Below are 17,600 nucleotides of genomic sequence, written 5' to 3' on the forward strand. Positions count from 1 at the left end.
CCCCTTCCCACTTCCATTCCCTTCCTCCTTGCTTCTCAGAGATCATCGTCATCCTGATTTTCCCGTTGTCACTTAAATGGTTTGGGTACATACTGTACCCCTAAATTCTTGCACATTTTATAAATTTCTATGACACATTAATACCGCTCATGTCACTTTCTTTTTGCACTATTACTATCCACATTGATACATATATAATCCTGAACTCTAGCTCATTCATTTCAGCTGTCATAGAGCATGCCACTGTGTCACTATTACAGCTCACTGTCCATTCTCCTTTTGATTCCTACTTAGATCATTTCCAATTCTCCACTCTTACAAGCTGCCAGGAGTAGTCTGTGTACCTTCTTACACGTATGTGAGAGCTGTTCAGGGGCAGAAACTTTCAAACTTCTTGATCAAAAGAGCAGACCTGCAGTGAGAAATACATCAGTCTCTCTCAATTAAAACAGACATTTTACTGTATGTCACCCTCTGCTATTTCTCTAAATTGAGTGTCGTGAACCACTGGTGAACGTGAAATCAATTTGGTTGGTTCTGAAAAATTCCTTTTAAAAAGCAAAAGAAAAAAGACAAAAATTAAGTATAAAAAGTAGAGACAATAAAATAGAAAACAGTACATTTAATTATTTTAAAATTTTAATTGTTTTTATCACACGTAAGATACATTTTCCAAGAGGGTCTGTAAAAAACATACGAAAGCCACTGTCTTGGGACATATGCCGAGGAGCTGAAAGGCTGCAGAGTAGGCCATGCACACAGACTCTACAAATACTGTCAACATGGTTCTAGCAACTGTCACTCCCACCAGGGAAGTAGGAGTTCCTCTTTAGCCCCACGTCACCAACATTTAACATTATTTAGTCCCTTGGAACTTTTGCCAAAAGGATGGGTGTGACACGGAGGGTTGCTGATGTTTTGCACTTCCCTGACTACTAAGTCGTCTCAGGATATTTTCATGTTTATTGACTTTTCAGGATTCAATTCCTTTGAATCATTTGTTCGTACTCACCACCTTTTTCTTAAATCACGGGATTGATTTATAGATTCTGGATAATAACCTTGTTAATTACACTTGCCACATCTCTTCACCCAGCAAGTGACTTTTGGTGGCTTTTTACACTAAGATTTCACTTTAATGTGCTCAAATTTAATCAATATTTTAAATATTACATATAAATGGGTATCTTTTTTTTTTTTAAATGAAGTGGGTTTTTTTTTTTTAACGTTTGAGAAAGAGAAAGAGAGAGAGAGAGCACGAAAGCGAGCGAGCAGCGGAGGGACAGAGAGCAAGGGAAACACAGAATCCGAAGCAGGCTCCAGGCTCTGAGCTGTGAGCAGAGCTCAACGTGGGACTTGAAATCATGAAACACGAGATCATGACCTGACTGAAGTCGGATGCTCAACAAACTGAGCCACACAGGTGCCCCTATGCGGGTATCTTCTTAAAAATCCCTCCATATGTTGTCATCTTTTAAAAGTCATAAAGTCTCAAGTTTTGCTTTGTGTATTTTGGTGTATGTTGTGAGGTAGGGATCTTTCCCTCCCCAACAAAGATTACCAAGTATACGAGTACTATATATTGAATCTTCCTTAGCAGTTACAATGCTACTTGTGTTTCTGGGTCCTTTTCTTTTTTTCCCCATTAATCTAGATTTAAGGCAAATACCATCATGTCTTAACTACTAAAGTGAAAGTATATTTCTTGATATTGGAGAAAGTGACTTCTTTCACCTCCTGGGATTTTAATTGGAATGACACCAAATATACGAGAAAGAAAACTGACATATATAATAGTGTCTTCCATTCATAAACACAAGTATATACATCTCCCTATAATTATATGAGCCTTAAAATTTTCTCCATTAAGGTCCCACACATTTTGGCTTTATTTTTTCCTAGGTATTTTACAGTTTGTGTTGCCATTTTATTTTTTTATTTTTTTCTTTTTTAAAAAATTTTTTTTTTCAACGTTTATTTATTTATTTATTTATTTATTTTTTTTTTTTAAATTTTTTTTTCAACGTTTATTTATTTTTGGGACAGAGAGAGACAGAGCATGAACGGGGGAGGGGCAGAGAGAGAGGGAGACACAGAATCGGAAACAGGCTCCAGGCTCTGAGCCATCAGCCCAGAGCCTGACGCGGGGCTCGAACTCACGGACCGTGAGATCGTGACCTGGCTGAAGTCGGACGCTTAACCAACTGCGCCACCCAGGCGCCCCATCAACGTTTATTTATTTTTAGGACACAGAGAGACAGAGCATGAACGGGGGAGGGGCAGAGAGAGAGGGAGACACAGAATCGGAAACAGGCTCCAGGCTCTGAGCTGTCAGCCCAGAACCTGACGCGGGGCTCGAACTCACAGACCGCGAGATCGTGACCTGGCTGAAGTCGGACGCTCAACCGACTGCGCCACCCAGGCGCCCCTGTGTTGCCATTTTAAATAATGACTTTTAAAAATTTAAATTGTCGCTGGTATACAGAAATGCATGGTACTTATGTATTGGCTTTAAAAATCAACTTTATTGAGGCTTAATTTGCATACAATGAAATGCACAGATGCTAAATGTATAGTTTGAGGAGTTCTGACAAGTATATACATCCACATAACCAGCATCCTAATCAAGATATAGAACCATTTCCACCATCTCAAGTTTTCTTGTGTCCCTTTTCAATTTACCCTCCTCACCCGTTACTGATCTGATTTCTATCAAAGTAATTGTGCCGGTTCTAGAAATTCATATAATTGGAATCATGTCATATGTACACTTCTGGTTTTTTTTTTTTTTAACCAACACCCTTTGCTCAAATTAAGCAAGTTCTCTTATACTCCTAGTTTTCTAAGAATCAGTACAGAATTTAATCATATGCTATTTTCCCCTTCACCCATCAAGATTATCATTTGGCTTTTTTCCTTTGATGTGATTTCATTTATGGGTTTTCTTATGTCTAATCATCTTTACATTCCTGTGACACACCCTGACTAGCTATGGTTTTTTGTTTTAAGCAAATACTAATATTTTACCTAAAATTTTTATTGCCATGTTCATTAGTGAGATGTGGCCTATTCATTTCCCTTTGCCTAGTACATTCGTCCCATCAGGGGTATCTAGATTGCAGTAGCCTAACAAAATCATGTTTTCTGTTATTTCCTATAACATTTCGTGTAAGACTGAAATCATGGATTCTTCGTATGTTCTATACAACTTGCCCATCTGGGGTTTTCACTTGGGGTTTGGTTTCTTGGTTTTGGGTTTTTATTTAATTTTATTTTGGTGTAGGTAGTTGTCTAATTTAAGTTTTTAAATTATAATCTAGTCAAGTTTCTTATTCTTAAGCCAATTTTAGTAATTTATTTTACAAGAAATCGTGCATTCTGTTTTCAAATTTAAAGGCAAAAAGCTGTTCACCGTGTTCTCAGCTTTAAAATCTCAATTTGTCTGTAGTCATATCCCCTTTTGATTTCTAATGCATTTGTGCCTTTTGTTCCTCCTCTATCAATCTTGGCAAACGTAGTCTTTTCAACTTGGCACCTTTGGTTCAGTCGATCCGATTATAACTTTTTTTTTTCATTAATGTTTCTCAACTTTATTCCCTTCCTTTTCCTAACTCATCACATTGTATAGTTAACGCTAGTCTTTAGTTCTTTAGTCACAAATATTTCCTTGTGAATGTGATTAGTGTCCTTATAAAATAAACCCTAGGGGGGAAAAAAAAAAACAAAAACCCTAGGAATCCCCTTGTTCCCTTCCACCAGATGAGGGTACAGCAAAGACAGTGGTCTAAGAAGTAGGAAGCAGGTCCCCACCAGACACCAAATCTGCTGGTGCCCTGAACTCGGACTTCAAGCCTCCAGATCTGTGAGAAATAAATTTGTTTTTATAAGCCACCCAAGTCTATAGAATTGTTACAGCAGACCAAAATGGATTCAGACATAAATTCTAACGCCTAGTGTATATTTTTTATTCCTTTACTTTGAAACTATGTCATCATACTTTTAGTTGTGTCTACTAATAAAAAGCATTTGAGGTGTTTTTTTTGTTTGTTTTTTTTTAAGTTGCCACTGTCCTTTAACCAGCAAGCTTTATTAAAATACCTGGGCCAATTTTCTATCATCTTATTTTGTGTTTTGTAATTCTTCTGCATCTTCTTTGCTTTTTCCTCCTTTTTTGCCTCTGTTGGAATGATCAAATTTCTTCATTTCCACTCCCTCATCCTCATTTGGAGTTATACATTCAATTCCAATTCTTTTGGGGGGGGGGGGAAGGTGGGGAGATACCCTTAAAAATTTTTTTAATGGAAAACTTTCATCAGTAGGTTGCAGGTGAAAACACAGCTTACTAAATAACCATAATAAAGGAATTAGAAAAAGACAATCTCATGCAAGCAGAGAAGGGTAAAAAAGAAAGCAAGTAAAATTTTGATAACTGGAAAATGAATGGATGAACAGATCAGAGACTACTAACTCTACTAACTCTAAGCGAGGTATGGGGAAACATCCTGATTTTCATAGCAGAATCCTCAAAGGGTTAAGTAAAAGACAGCACTAGTCACAGCAAAAATTGAGGGCTCTGAGAGGGGAGATGAAAAAGGCAGGATTGGGTGAGAGATATCTGAGAAGCAATTAGATCCTGAGATCTGCTCTCCAACTCTATCTATGTCACTAAGTACCTGTTCCTGTTCCTCTCCCTCTCTAGAAGACTAAATGTTTATTCTCAGCAGAAAGTAAAACAGTCTCACTGGACTAGGAGATGGCCTGGGGATCACCGGGAAAAGAGAGGGAGTAAATGAACGCGAGTACACTGCATGCTGAACGCAGACTCCCAATCCCTTCCTCCACTGGGTTCTGGCTCCCAAAATACTAGCAGCCAGACCTTTACCATTTAGTCAGATCAAGACTCTGGGGTGCCTGACCCGACTGAAGAAAAAAGACGTACAGATACTAATACTGAGAGTTTACCAACAAACAGCCCACACAGATTACTCTACACTGAAACTGAAAGGAGACAAGCCTCACCCACAGGCTCGGTTTTCAATCGGCTTTTTGGACCCCTACCTTCGTAATCAAGGATGACTCTCATTATCTGAGGAAAAAATGGCCCAAACCTGAAAAACGCAACTCAAGAGATTTGAGACCATACAGAGAGAAGAAATCATTGTAAAAATCATCAACATAGCTAGAGAAATGAGGGAAGACAAGAGCAACCCTGAAGCAAGTGCAGCATGTTTTATAAAAGAAACATTAAAAAAATTAAAGAGCTTTGGATAGCTTGAGAGTTCTTGATAGCAGAAAGGGCAGACATCAATAGAAGGGTTGGAAAGGTAGAGGAAATCCAGAAAGTACAACAGTAGGATGAAAAATAGTAGAAAAAGTGAAGAGGACTGAAGGACTTAATTCAGGAGTTCCACTGTCCAAAGAGGACTTCAGAAAGACATTAGAGATAACAGCAGGGCAGGGGTCAATCAAAGAAATCAAGAAATATTCCCTGAACCGAAAGACCTAAAGGGCCAATCAAGACCTCAGGACAATAGAAAAGAACACATCCACGTACATCCAGGTTGGTGGCTGTGAAACTTCAGAATGCTACTGACAAAGAAAAGTCTGAAGTCTCCTGGCAGAAACAACAAGTTATTTTAAAAAGAATCACAATAGCTTTGGTTTTCTCAAGAGTAACAGTGTAAGTGAGGTCAACAGAGCAATGCCTTCATAATTCGGGGCGGGGGACTACTTCCAACCGAGAAGTCTATTACCCAACCAGGGTAGAATAAAGGTATTTTCGACATGTAACATCTCCAGATATTTACCCAGTACATTCTCTCTCAAGGAAAGTCTTGACAGACATGTTTCATTAAAAGGAAGGAGAGCCAAAAGAATAAGGGATCTAACAAAGAAAAAAGGTGAAGGAACCTCATAAGATGACCAAGAATGAAGAGGGATCCCAGGATGACTGCTGTGTCCTAGGTATACAGGCAACCAATGCAAACGGGAGCAAGTTCAAAAATATACAGCCAAGAATAATGCCAGGCTTCTCTCCAAAGTGCACAAACATCGTAAAAGTCAATGGAAGCGTTGTGATGAGCCCCACAATGGTCATCGTAAATGATTAAGAGTAAATGATACAGTAAAGAACCGCCCGATACCTCTCTTTTAACCATCACCTTAGCAAGAGATTTCTGCTCCCACAGACTACAATGCAAAAGAAGAAAAAAACTGCCTGAGAAATTCTCACGTATTCATACATGTCTGTATACACGTGCAGTTTCTTTAGACCAGGGCTGCCCAACAGAAATAGGATGCCATCCACACATAATCGTAAATTTTCTACTAGCCACATTAAAAAACTAAAGTAAAAATATAAAATTAATCATTTAAATAATTTAATAATTTAATCCCACTATATCCAAAATTACTATTTCAATGCACAATCAGTACTAAAAAGTAAAATACTTTACATTCTATTTTTTGTTCTAAATGTTATAAATCTCCTGTGTATTTTCCACTTGCTGCCCATCTCAGTTCTGACTCGCTATATTCCAAGTGCTCGGTGGCCACATGTTGGGACACAGCAGCTCTAGAATGATACACCAGAAAGAAGCTCATAACAGTGGTTCCCTTTCCGGAAAGTAGAACTGGGGAGTAAGAGGTGGGAGTTTTCAGGGAGACTTACTTTTCATTATTTACTATTTTGTTCCTTTTGAATTTTGCACCATATTCATGTACTACCTACTCAAAAACATGAATAAAGTCCATTCCATAAATACATAAACGTAGATATCCTTTGACCTGCTTCTAGAAACCTACCTCATGTATGTGTAAAATGATGAATAAACTAAGTTTATTTGTTGCGACACTGTTTTTAATACCCTGAGACTGGAAATAACCTAAATGTCCGTCAACAGAAGACTGGTCAAACACATTACAGCACCCATACAAAATAATACTCTGAAACCAAAGTAAATGGGTACTCATTATGTACTGACATGGAATAATCTATAAGATGATTATATAAAATACGTGACCCTTTGTCCTAAAAAGTAATACATGCACAAAGTTGCTCATATATGGACAGAATTACTGGAACATTACACAAAAACCTAGTAACGTTACTAGCCTTTGGAAAGGCAACTGGGTGGCAAGGGACAGGCTCGGAAAGAGACTTTTCACCATATATCCTTTTGTACCTTTTGAATTTTGAATGGTAATAATGTATTACCTATCTTAAAAGCCCCTCATTCTACATCTAGCTGGTATCTTTTTATTTACCATGTTTGGTCTTCATGTGATATGTAAGTTCATCTATAAAGACTAGTGTTTTTCTAGTTTCTTCATAGAGAGCTTTGAGGCTTGTTTTTCCCAGAGGCCAGATACTTGAATGATACTGAAGTAGTTTTTATACATACACACACACTTAGCACATAGTTCCCAGAGTCATATCATTACAACTTCATCCCTAGCAACTGGATTCGTTAGTAAACTCCCCAAAGTCAGCTTTTCCTGAACACTGACTGATTTCCAAGTTTCTGGTACCTGGAAACATCTCTCTCCCTCTCCTCCCTTCCTTTCCCCCTCTCTCTCTAGATCAACTATATACATAAGAGAAAAAATTTATATAACCAAGGAAAACTCTTACATCTTATTCAACATTTATAGCAGGTGGAATGGGCCTAATCTGTGTCTGCTTTGGCATGTCTGTGTGATTTTAAGAAATCTAAGTAAAGAAGACTTTAGTCAATAATGACAAACACTGGAAAAAGTAGCATGATAACTAAAAAAGACTGCTAAACTTGGCTGTTCAGAATTCACTGGTAACTTCTGAAAGGGAGGTAGGAAGCGAATATGAAAGAGTGGCAAAAAACGTTTCCAAGGTTCAAGTGTAGAACAAAGGAAGTGATTAAATATAGAAAGCAAATGTAGGTTTCAAATATCTTCAAATTACAAATACAAAATATTCCCCAAATACCTATATGAATTTTTATTTCAAAAGAAAGCTAGATTTTTCAACATAAAATACTTCAAATGTAATAGTGCTGTCTCAAACACCTAAGGTCCTTCCAGAAAGAGTACAAAATCACCATAAGATTTGTGGCAATCCTGTTCAAACATGTGCTACACAGGTAGACAAAAACAAAAAACAACTAATGACCTGAATTTTGACAATGGTTTTAGTCAAAGAAATGAGGATAAAAAAAGTATTAAAAAATATATATAAAGATAAACAACAACTCATTGAAAAACTGACTTCTCGATTCTCACTGTAACCATGCTCTTTTCCAAAGTTGTAAGCCAGGAAGGAAAGACCCTGCCATTGGAAACATAAGGTGGCCCCACTAGAGAACGATGGGTGTCTTTTAAATGAAAGCAAATAGAAAACATTCATGTGTTCAATTTTATGGACTGTTAAAACCTAAAGTGAGAGCATGAATTTAACCCTGAAAGCAGGTCATTAGCTCAGTGAAAGGCCACATTACATACAGACTGCTGTGTAAAGAGACTACCTATTCTTGGAGTTCTACTCCTTTCTCCTTGAAAGAGTTGTATGGAATCTTTATGTCTGTAAGCAGCTTGTAAACATAAAATTACATGCTGGTTTATCATTCCCAGATTAAAAAAAAAAAAAAAAATATATATATATGTATATATATCCAACTATTAGGAGACCACACTGGCCCAGACTCAAATCGGCATGACGATTCAGTACTCCAAATGCCTTTCCAACTCCCAGAGTCTTGACCTGCTGAAGCAGCCGCTTACAGTCCTCAGGGTGTGCAAGTGCAATCAAAGCAAAGTCTAGAGTAGGCTTGTTCAACAAAACTTTCTATTAAAATTAAATTTAACATTTATTTCCTCAGTTACTGCAGTCACAGTTCAAGTGCTAAGCAGCCACCTGTGGCTAGTGTCTACCATATTAGTTCGGGTCTACAGCCAAGGTTTTTCTCCGCGATCTATCAGTCCTCAGGGGGAGCTTCAAAGGTTTCCCCCCCCCCGGGAGAGGACAACTGAGCAGGCAGGACTTCCGCAACCGCCCATCCCCCTTACATTTTGAGATTGCATAATGTTTTGTACGTTCTGGGTGCTGTTGTGCGCATACAGGGGTGGGTGGCTGGGTGGGTGTGCGCGCGCGCGCGCGCGTGAGCGTGCACGTGTTAAGTCTGAAAACTACTGGCTTAGAGCAGAAATGACGTACAAACCTCAAAGCTGAACCCTCTGATACTTAAAACAGTTTATAAATAAAAGTTTAAATGGCCAGTTTACATGAACTACTGCCTAACCACCTGTCTGTGAAGTAAAAGGCTGGTCTAAGCATGGAAAATTTGCATTCACTGCCACAGATAGAACATTTCTAGTCAACAAAAAAGTTTCCATAGGTCATTCAAATCAAGGGAGAAAGCTCACGGCCCTGCTTCCATTGTAGCATTTATCAGGAGTTTATTCTGTGAACTTTGCAAATCAGATTCACCGCCCCATATTTTGTAAAGAAGCATGAGATTAAAACAGAGCATTTCCTTAATATTCACAAAAGTTTAACGATTATCTTTTTTTTTTTTTAACATTTATTTATTTTTGAGAGACAGAGAGAGACAGAGTATGAGCAGAGGAGGGGCAGAGAGAGAGGGAGACCCAGAATCTGAAGCAGGCTACAGGCTCCGAGCTGTCAGCACAGAGCCCAACGCGGGGCCCGAACTCACAAACCGCGAGATCATGACCTGAGCCGAAGGAGGACGCTTAACTGACCGAGCCACCCAGGCGCCCCTAACCATTATCTCTTTATAGAATTTTTGGAAGAGCTGAAGCAGCATATGAAAATGCACTTTACCTTAGACACAGGCAAATTACAAGATCACAGATTTCCCATGTTACTTGCTCAGATGGGATCTTTTTTGAATCAAGGTAATGAACTTGATGGACTTCCAATGGCTCCCCCCAAGATTATTCTTCCTTACCAACTGAACACATTAAGCCTGAAACTATGCCCTCCCCCAAAATGGAAGGGAGTTAGGAGGAGGACACCAGATTTAAGGAAATGCAGGTTTTCAGATGCAAACTGGGCACATGTACTGAACAGATAGCAACTAAAGTCTACACTTACTTTCCGCTGCTCTCATCCTCAGGCCAAAGTAATTCCAGATTTTGAAAAATTACAGGACAAAAAAAAAAAAAAAAAGACAAAAAAAAAAAGAAAGAAAAAGAAAAATCACAGGACTACCTAGAAGAATTAGTGACCATTTCATATTACAATGAAATAAACTCACAAATTTTAATGGGATTAAAGTCACTCACTAGGATCTCTGTTTTCTTAAGAGCCCAAACTAAAGAGATCTAAATTACCAGGCACCAGCCCTACTACTGTGGCTCAGTTACATCTAAGAGGAATGTACACCCTGTGTACTCTAGAATGTAAGTCACAGAATTAGCTTAATACTTCTGGCTATCTGGCCAAATCAAAGGAAGTGTCTAAATCCATCTAGCTTGGCAAAATTATATTCTCCCCACATGAAATTACAGAAACTGAAGCTGAGGGCTATCCTTGACATGACTAGCTAGAATCAGCACTGAAATATGCCCTAATTGAATACATCGCAATTATAACAATCTGGAATAATGATCAAAATTGATCAGAGACAAGCCATAAGCCTCAAACTCATTTTTAAATGAGTAAGATTGAATTACTTGTGTACTACTGGAAAAAAAAAATGGCTAAAGCGATGTGTTACAAGGTCACCAATTAGCTTTTAACGGAGTAGATTTAGAAAGTAACTCTTCCTGGGTAGGAAGGAGAATAATCTAAAAAAAAATTATTAAGGCTAAATACTGGGTCAAAGTCACACATAAGAGGCAAGAAGCCCTCAACAGACAGGCTAGCCAACTGTCCATACTTGTTCAGTCCTCGAAATCTCCAGCACACTCTATGTTGAAGCCTGAGTGAAATGTTTTAGCTGACACCCCTGCAGACTGACAAGGAATGACCTACTCCAAAAAAAGGGGGTGGCATGGGGTGCTACAGCACTTAGATCACCTTTACTACTGGCCTAGCATGAAAGGCTTCTCAGTCACGAACAGTGGCGCTCTAAATAGCAAAACAAATGAAAAACATCTTGCTCATAGTAGGTCCTGTGGATCTTTCACAAAACAAGTCATTCTATATGGCACAATGTTCTACCCCTTTAAGAACATTTGCTAATCATCCCAAATGACACTCTAAAGCATATTATGTAGATTACTGCACTCTTAAAAAGATTTTCCCAAACATGGCTTAAGCTAATTGATGAACATTCATTACTACGCTTTCAGGTCTGGTCCTGCACTGAATGGTCCCAGACATGCTAGTTAGGCTCTGAATATTTGTTTTGTGTCCTGTAGATTATCTCTATTATCCTCACCAGGCTGTTATCTGTTTTTTCTCTTTCGAGACACACAGAGGCTAAAACAGTTCCCCATCCTCCTACCCCACCACCCCCCCTCCACTCCTCTTAACCTCCCACATTACTCACAATCTACTTGTTTCTAATCTACTGTGGGTTTAGAAGCTAGATAACTTTGTTAGAAACACCTGAAATAAATGCCAACAGGTTCTGATTAAGGGTCTCGATGGCTCTCCTATCACCAGAACTTTAGCTTAAAAAGAACTGCTGAAAGCTACAACCAGAAGACATGGCGCCTGGGTGGCTCAGTTGGTTAAGGGCCCAACTCTTGATCTCAGCTCATTAAGGTCATGATCTCCGGGTTCATGAGTTCAAGTCCCATGTCGGGCTCTGCACTGATAGGGTGGAGCCTGCTTGGAAGTCTTTCTCTCTGCCCCTACCCAACTCGTGCTTCCGCTCTCTCTCAAAATAAACTCAAGAAAAAAAAAGAAAGCTACAAGAGAGCAACAGATCACCTGGGAGGACCCTATGTCTGAGGCAATGTTCTAGGTACTTCAACCACAATCATTTAATCCTCATAATAACCTGAAGAGGCAGGTATCCTTACAACCATTTTCAGCCAGAAAAACAAGGCTCAGGAGTTAAGCAATTTGCCCAACATAGTAACTGAGAAACCAACTATTAGCCTGTCTCTCTGATGCCACAACCCATGGCCGTCCTACTACATGAGATTGTAGCCCAATCCTTATTCTCGATGTCGGTCATTGTCTTTGCACTTTATTTCCAATTCTTTCACTGGAATGTGTCTGATGCAGGTTTGCTTTCTTTCTCCAGCCACTTTCTATAACTAAAGGGCAATGGATAGTCAAACTAAGGCCGGAGGAAGTTTAGCTCTACAAGTGTTCACCTGTTCAGCAACAAATGTGTTTCTGAAACACTGGCCACATCCTCAGTTGTATAGATAGTGAAAAACTGATGACAAGCTCCTCCCCAAACTACAGACTGTTCCCAGTGACACTATGAGTTAACACTTGTCTTCCCTGGTAATGTCCTCTACGGTAAAGTATGCAACGCAAGCATACTTTAGAAACTGGCTCAGTAACATATCGCAAGCTCCCTCAATTTGTACAATAAAGTGATTTCCTTACTCTGAAGACTGGAGGACAAGGCAGGAGATAGAAGGAGTTTCTACTTTTCTAATTCCATTAAGGAACAGGGGTATACTTGTTCCCTGTTAGATACTTTATTGCCGAGTCCACGGCCTGACACACAGCAAAAGCCTATTTTACTTGTTGAATAAATGCTACTTGTTCAATAAATACAAGTTATTTGTTGAATAAATGTATAACCTGTCCTGAATTGGTTTTGAAATCTTTGGATTTCTCACTTCTGACATACCCTTGCAATACTTAGTGGAAAACAGCTTTCATCTCACAAAAACTAAAAGCTTAACAACGGTTCCTCTCCTCCCATCAAAAGACAAGGGATCTGAAAGACATGCCCCTCTCCACCCTCTAAAAATGACTCTGATCCCAAGAACATGAATGAGCCCCCATCTGCCGGACTGCGCCAAATACAGCTTTTATAAGCATTACAAAAACACCTGTATAAAAAAAGCTGCTCTAAAACAAGGCCTTTGGAGTCCTAAAGTACAAAACCAATAGAATAAGGAGAGCATTCAGGCATTTATAAGAGCCAAAACTGAAAATATCACCTAAATACAAAAACTTAATAAATGGGTCTTTGATCAGCAGGCTATGCAGCCACATATCTCCCCCCAACGTGAATATAACAATATGATTCTAATATTTACAATATGAAAATGAAAAGGGGACCTTTTGCCATCTTGAAGTAGAAATAACTTTTGTTCCTATTAAAGAGTGACTGCTGAAATATACAAAACCAACTCCAAATTCCTACTTAGTTAAAACACATACCAGGCCTGACAAGCCACAAACAACAGGAAATTACCCCTCATGGTTTCTTACAGGATTATTATTACACGAACCTTACAGATTGTGTAGATTTGATCACTTTCGGCTAGGCACAGGTAAGTTACAACCATGAAAAAGCAAACTTTTGCTGAACACCTACAATGCAAAAGCACTTTAGAAGATACAACTACAACGCATAAAAGCAAAGCTCTGAGAGCAATTTCTTACTAAACAAGCCCAGAAATGGATATTTCCAATCACATTGATTAAAACTTGCCAATGAACTACTTTAAACTCAATTTTAACATTAAGAGTACTAAGTGAGCCCTTAGACTCAACATATTCTTATTTATTACCACGACTAATTTTATGGCAAAAATTAAGGAACTTTAAAAACAAAAATCAGTGCTACTTTTCTAATTTAATATAAATGTTTCCTAAATAAACTTCTGGTTGAGAAAATTCCTCCAATATCCTGTATGGTTTTTTTAAAGCAAATGAGAAAAATCCTCAAACTAGTATACATTTATGAAATCGACTTTACATTATGTCTCCCATCTCTGTTATATCTGCTTCGCATATTTATGTATTTACATTAAAACTCCTCAAACTTCATTTAACTACTTAACTTACACTTCTATCTAAAGAAAACGTTTTAAAGGGGGTCAAAACTAGAAAAGCAAATGTATTTTCAGAGTAACAGCAAATTAATTATTTTATGTGGCTCAAGGAAAAACATCCTTACGATCAGTGATACAGGTTCAATTCATATAAAACCAGGAAAAAAATGAAAAGGAACAAAGATTACAGAATTATGAAGAATTCTATAAATTAATTCAAATTTCAAGGAGCACTTTTGAAAGATGTAATTACTCCCAAGTTAAGTTTGTGTGACCACTTATTTATCCATTAACAGTTACTTTACATGTGTTACTTCAGAAGTTTAAAACAGCAAAATTTAGGACACTCCAAACTGTAACAAACAAGACACGATTTTGATGGAATAATGCTTCCAAACTCGTTTTACCTGGAGATGCTTTTCTAATTAAAGGTTTAATTGACAAGAAACCGGTAGTATTTAACTTTTAAGAGGTCAAGAGGAAGGAACAACAAAACCAACCTAGGTATTGTTTTCCTTTTGTTTGGGATCAAAAGGAAACCATAACCACAAAAAGGTTAAGTAAAAGCCCAAAGTACCCAACCCAAGGACAGTATCCCCCAAGAGAAAACAAAACAGAGTTGCAATTTGTAAACCAAGTTTGAAATACGCGAATCAATTAGCGTGCTTTCCTAAAGGCGTGTGATAAAAACTAATGGGCTCCGCTCGCAGAGCAACTTTCACAAGTGAATGCAGAAGGATCTCGGCAGAGTATCAGCCGTGTGCGTGCTTGTGAGAGTACACACAAGCAATTCAGAACCCCGGGACTAAAATGGTTAACAAAGGTTACGGGCCGGGGGGGGGGGGGGGGGGGGGAGGAAAGTGGAAGCGAAGTATCGCACGCTCCTAACACGGCTTGCCAACAACTCCCGAAACGAGAGCTCCGTCCCTCCGGCTTTGAAAATCAGAACCACAAACTACCAAGCGCGTTCGCGGCGGAGGGGACGGGCCCCGGCCGGCCCCAGCTCCCGGAGGAGCAGCTCGGGCGCCGACCCCTTCCCCTCCGGCCCGTCCGGCCCCGCCACACCCCGGCCCCCAGCCCCCGCGGCCATGTGACGCGGCGAGCCTCGCCGACCCGAGCCCGACACAAACACACCCCTAGCCCCGAGGGCCCGCCGGGCGCCGCCGCTTTACCTGCGCGCCGAGGCTCCGGGTCCCGCCCCGTCAGAGCCGGGGGTCCGGGACCTTTTGTTCCTTCCTCTTCCGAATGGGATGAGGGGCTGGCGGGGAGAGGGGAAGGGGCGATTGGAGGCGGAACTGAAAACACTCTCGCGGCCGCCCGGCCCGCCCCGCCCCCCAGCCACTGCCCGGCCCGCGGCCCGGCGCGCGGGGAGGGGGCGCGGGCTCGGCCACCGCCCGCCGGAGGGAGGGGGTGGGGACGCGCGTCCCGCCGCCGCCGCCCCTCCTCCCCTCAGGCGCGCGCCCGCCCGCATCCCCCACCCCTCGGGCCGCCCGGACGGCCAGGCCCTCCCCCGCCGCTCCCGCCGGCCCACCTCCGCTTCCGCCCTGCGCCCTCCGCCGCCGGCCGCAGCGGCGCGGCGCACCCACCTCCGGGCGGCTCGCTCGGCGCTCGCTGGCTGCTGGCTGGGAGCTGCTCCGCCGCCGCCGCGGCCGCGCGGTAGACCCGCCTCCCACCCCGGGCCGCGAGCCCCGCCGATTCGCCGGCGCAGCCCCGGGGCTGGCACCCTGCCGCCCGCTGATTGGCGCCCCCGGCCGCCCGTTAGGGCGCGAGGCACGCCGGCCGAGCGCAGCGCTCGGCGCGCACGGAAGACGGGGTGAGCGGAGGAGGGAAGGAAGGAGGCCGAGCACCCGGGAAGGGTCGGGGCGCCAGCGGGGTTCGGAGAGTCGCGGGCCACTACCTCCCCACCTTCTTTCCCTTTGGCCGCCCCGCCCTCCCGGCCGGACCGGCGGCGCGCGCAGCCAATCAGCGCGCGCGGTGCTCGGGGTGTGAGCCGCGCGTCGGGGGCCTCGAATCGGAAGGGAGACGTCGCTCGCTGATTGGTCCCGCCTCCCCCGTAGAGCGTGAGGCGAGGCGCGGCCGGGCGGGAGGGCTGCCGGGCGGCCGAGGATGAGGCGGAGTGGGACGCCCGCGGTTTCGGTTGACTACGTCTGGGGCGCGCTCCCACGAGGCTCTGGGAAGAGAAGGGGAGGGGAGAGATGAGCAGGGGAAGGGAAGGCACGGAACCCGCCGAGCTGCCGACCACCCCTCACTCATCGCCTGGGCCCGGGGCCCCTCCCCGGTCTCCTGCCAGCGCCATTGGGTGGGGCCTGTGGGGGCCGCCGCCTAGTCCACCTTCCGTACTCAAGCCGGGAGTGGACACGTGCTCATCTTTTGAGGGGGCCCGGGGTCCGCCTCGGGGACAGGACGAGATGGGGCAGAAAACGGGTCCGCAGAAACCCGAGGACCCGACCCACCCTGGGCCCGCCCAGAGGCGAATGAGTGGGCGGGGCCCTCGTGGTGGTAAACGGGGCGGGGTCCGAGATGTAAATAAGCCCAAGGAGGGGACTTTTTACGGGGTTTAGGAGCCAGGGTAAGGGATGCCAGGTATTTAGGTAGAACCGGAATCTTGGTTCTGTCTTCGTTAAAAATGGTGCTAGTCATGCATGCTCTGAAAGATCCTTGCGAAGTCTAAAAGATAAGCGCTTAGCACGATGCTCCCTAATTGCTGGGTTATCTTCCCTTCCTCTTCAATTCTCCACTGATGAGGCGATGTTCTTGGGCCCCAACTTCGCACATGTGCGATACAAGGCCCTAAGCTGCTGGCTGTCCAAGGCTGGTGGGTGGGTGTCCGCACTTCGGTAATGTTGTCGCTTGTACCCTACGGACACCCAAGCCTATGCTGAAACATTGAACCCAGCTAATCACATCAAGTATTTATTAAGCACCTACTACGTTTGGCGGGGAGCACCACAGAACCAAAGACGAAAAGGAACAGGTCTTACACGGGTAGTTGGTGCCAGAGCAAGACCGGAACTCGGTTTTCTTGGCTCCATGGCCCGCACTCATCCCCCTCCATCCTTACTTTCTGGCTTCAACGGGGAGCTCAAGACAAACGAGGAAAGAGACACTTGGTAGTGCACATCTGTTTTCTAACAGGCCAGGTGACCATTTCCAACGGCAAGAGTTTTGAAGCATACTCTTTCTTTTCAGAAATGAAAGCTTCCCTGAAGAGCGTGCCTTCAAATGGACTTGGAGAGATAGTTGGCCATTCTCTGTGTCCTGCATGTTTTCCAGACCATCAAGATGTTCATTTCTCCCACCTCCTCCAATATGGAAGCCCTGGAGTTAAGCAAATTGTAGTTTTGAATGCTGCTGTGTTCCCAATCTGTGAGCTTTGACAAGTGGAATTCACCTGCAATGATGGCTCTTTAAAAATAGTTACGTGATGGGGCGCTTGGGTGGCTCGGTCAGTTAAGCGTCCGACTTCGGCTCAGGTCATGATCTCACGGTCTGTGAGTTCGAGCCCCGCGTAGGGCTCTGTGCTGACAGCTCAGAGCCTGGAGCCTGTTTCGGATTCTGTGTCTCCCTCTCTCTCTGCCCCTCCCCTGTTCATGCTCTCTCTCTGTCTCAAAAATAAATAAACGTTAAAAAAAATTTTTTTAAATAAAAATAGTTACGTGGTGATTCAATAAAATAAATATGAC

At 42.6% G+C, this 17,600-nt stretch overlaps 1 protein-coding gene across 5 annotated transcripts in view; it reads right to left on the reverse strand.

Annotated features, from left to right (window-relative positions):
* The window catches only part of SMAD2 (SMAD family member 2), an 83,992-nt gene extending 68,350 nt beyond the window's left edge, over nt 1-15,642 (reverse strand). For 2 of the 5 annotated variants that reach the window (XM_086682915.1, XM_086682911.1), the window contains exons 1-2: nt 15,504-15,642; nt 15,090-15,175 (exon numbers count right to left, since the gene is read on the reverse strand). The gene's annotated coding sequence lies outside the window, so the exon portion shown is untranslated. Of the gene's footprint in view, nt 1-15,089; nt 15,305-15,448 lie in introns of those variants that run through there. The other 3 variants (XM_086682913.1, XM_086682914.1, XM_086682912.1) reach the window with 3 other exon arrangements.
* Between the last annotated feature and the right edge of the window lie 1,958 nt (nt 15,643-17,600).

Source organism: Puma concolor, chromosome D3, assembly GCF_028749965.1.
Source record: "Puma concolor isolate L17-30 chromosome D3, mPumCon1.1.hap2, whole genome shotgun sequence".
Lineage (NCBI taxonomy): Eukaryota > Metazoa > Chordata > Mammalia > Carnivora > Felidae > Puma > Puma concolor.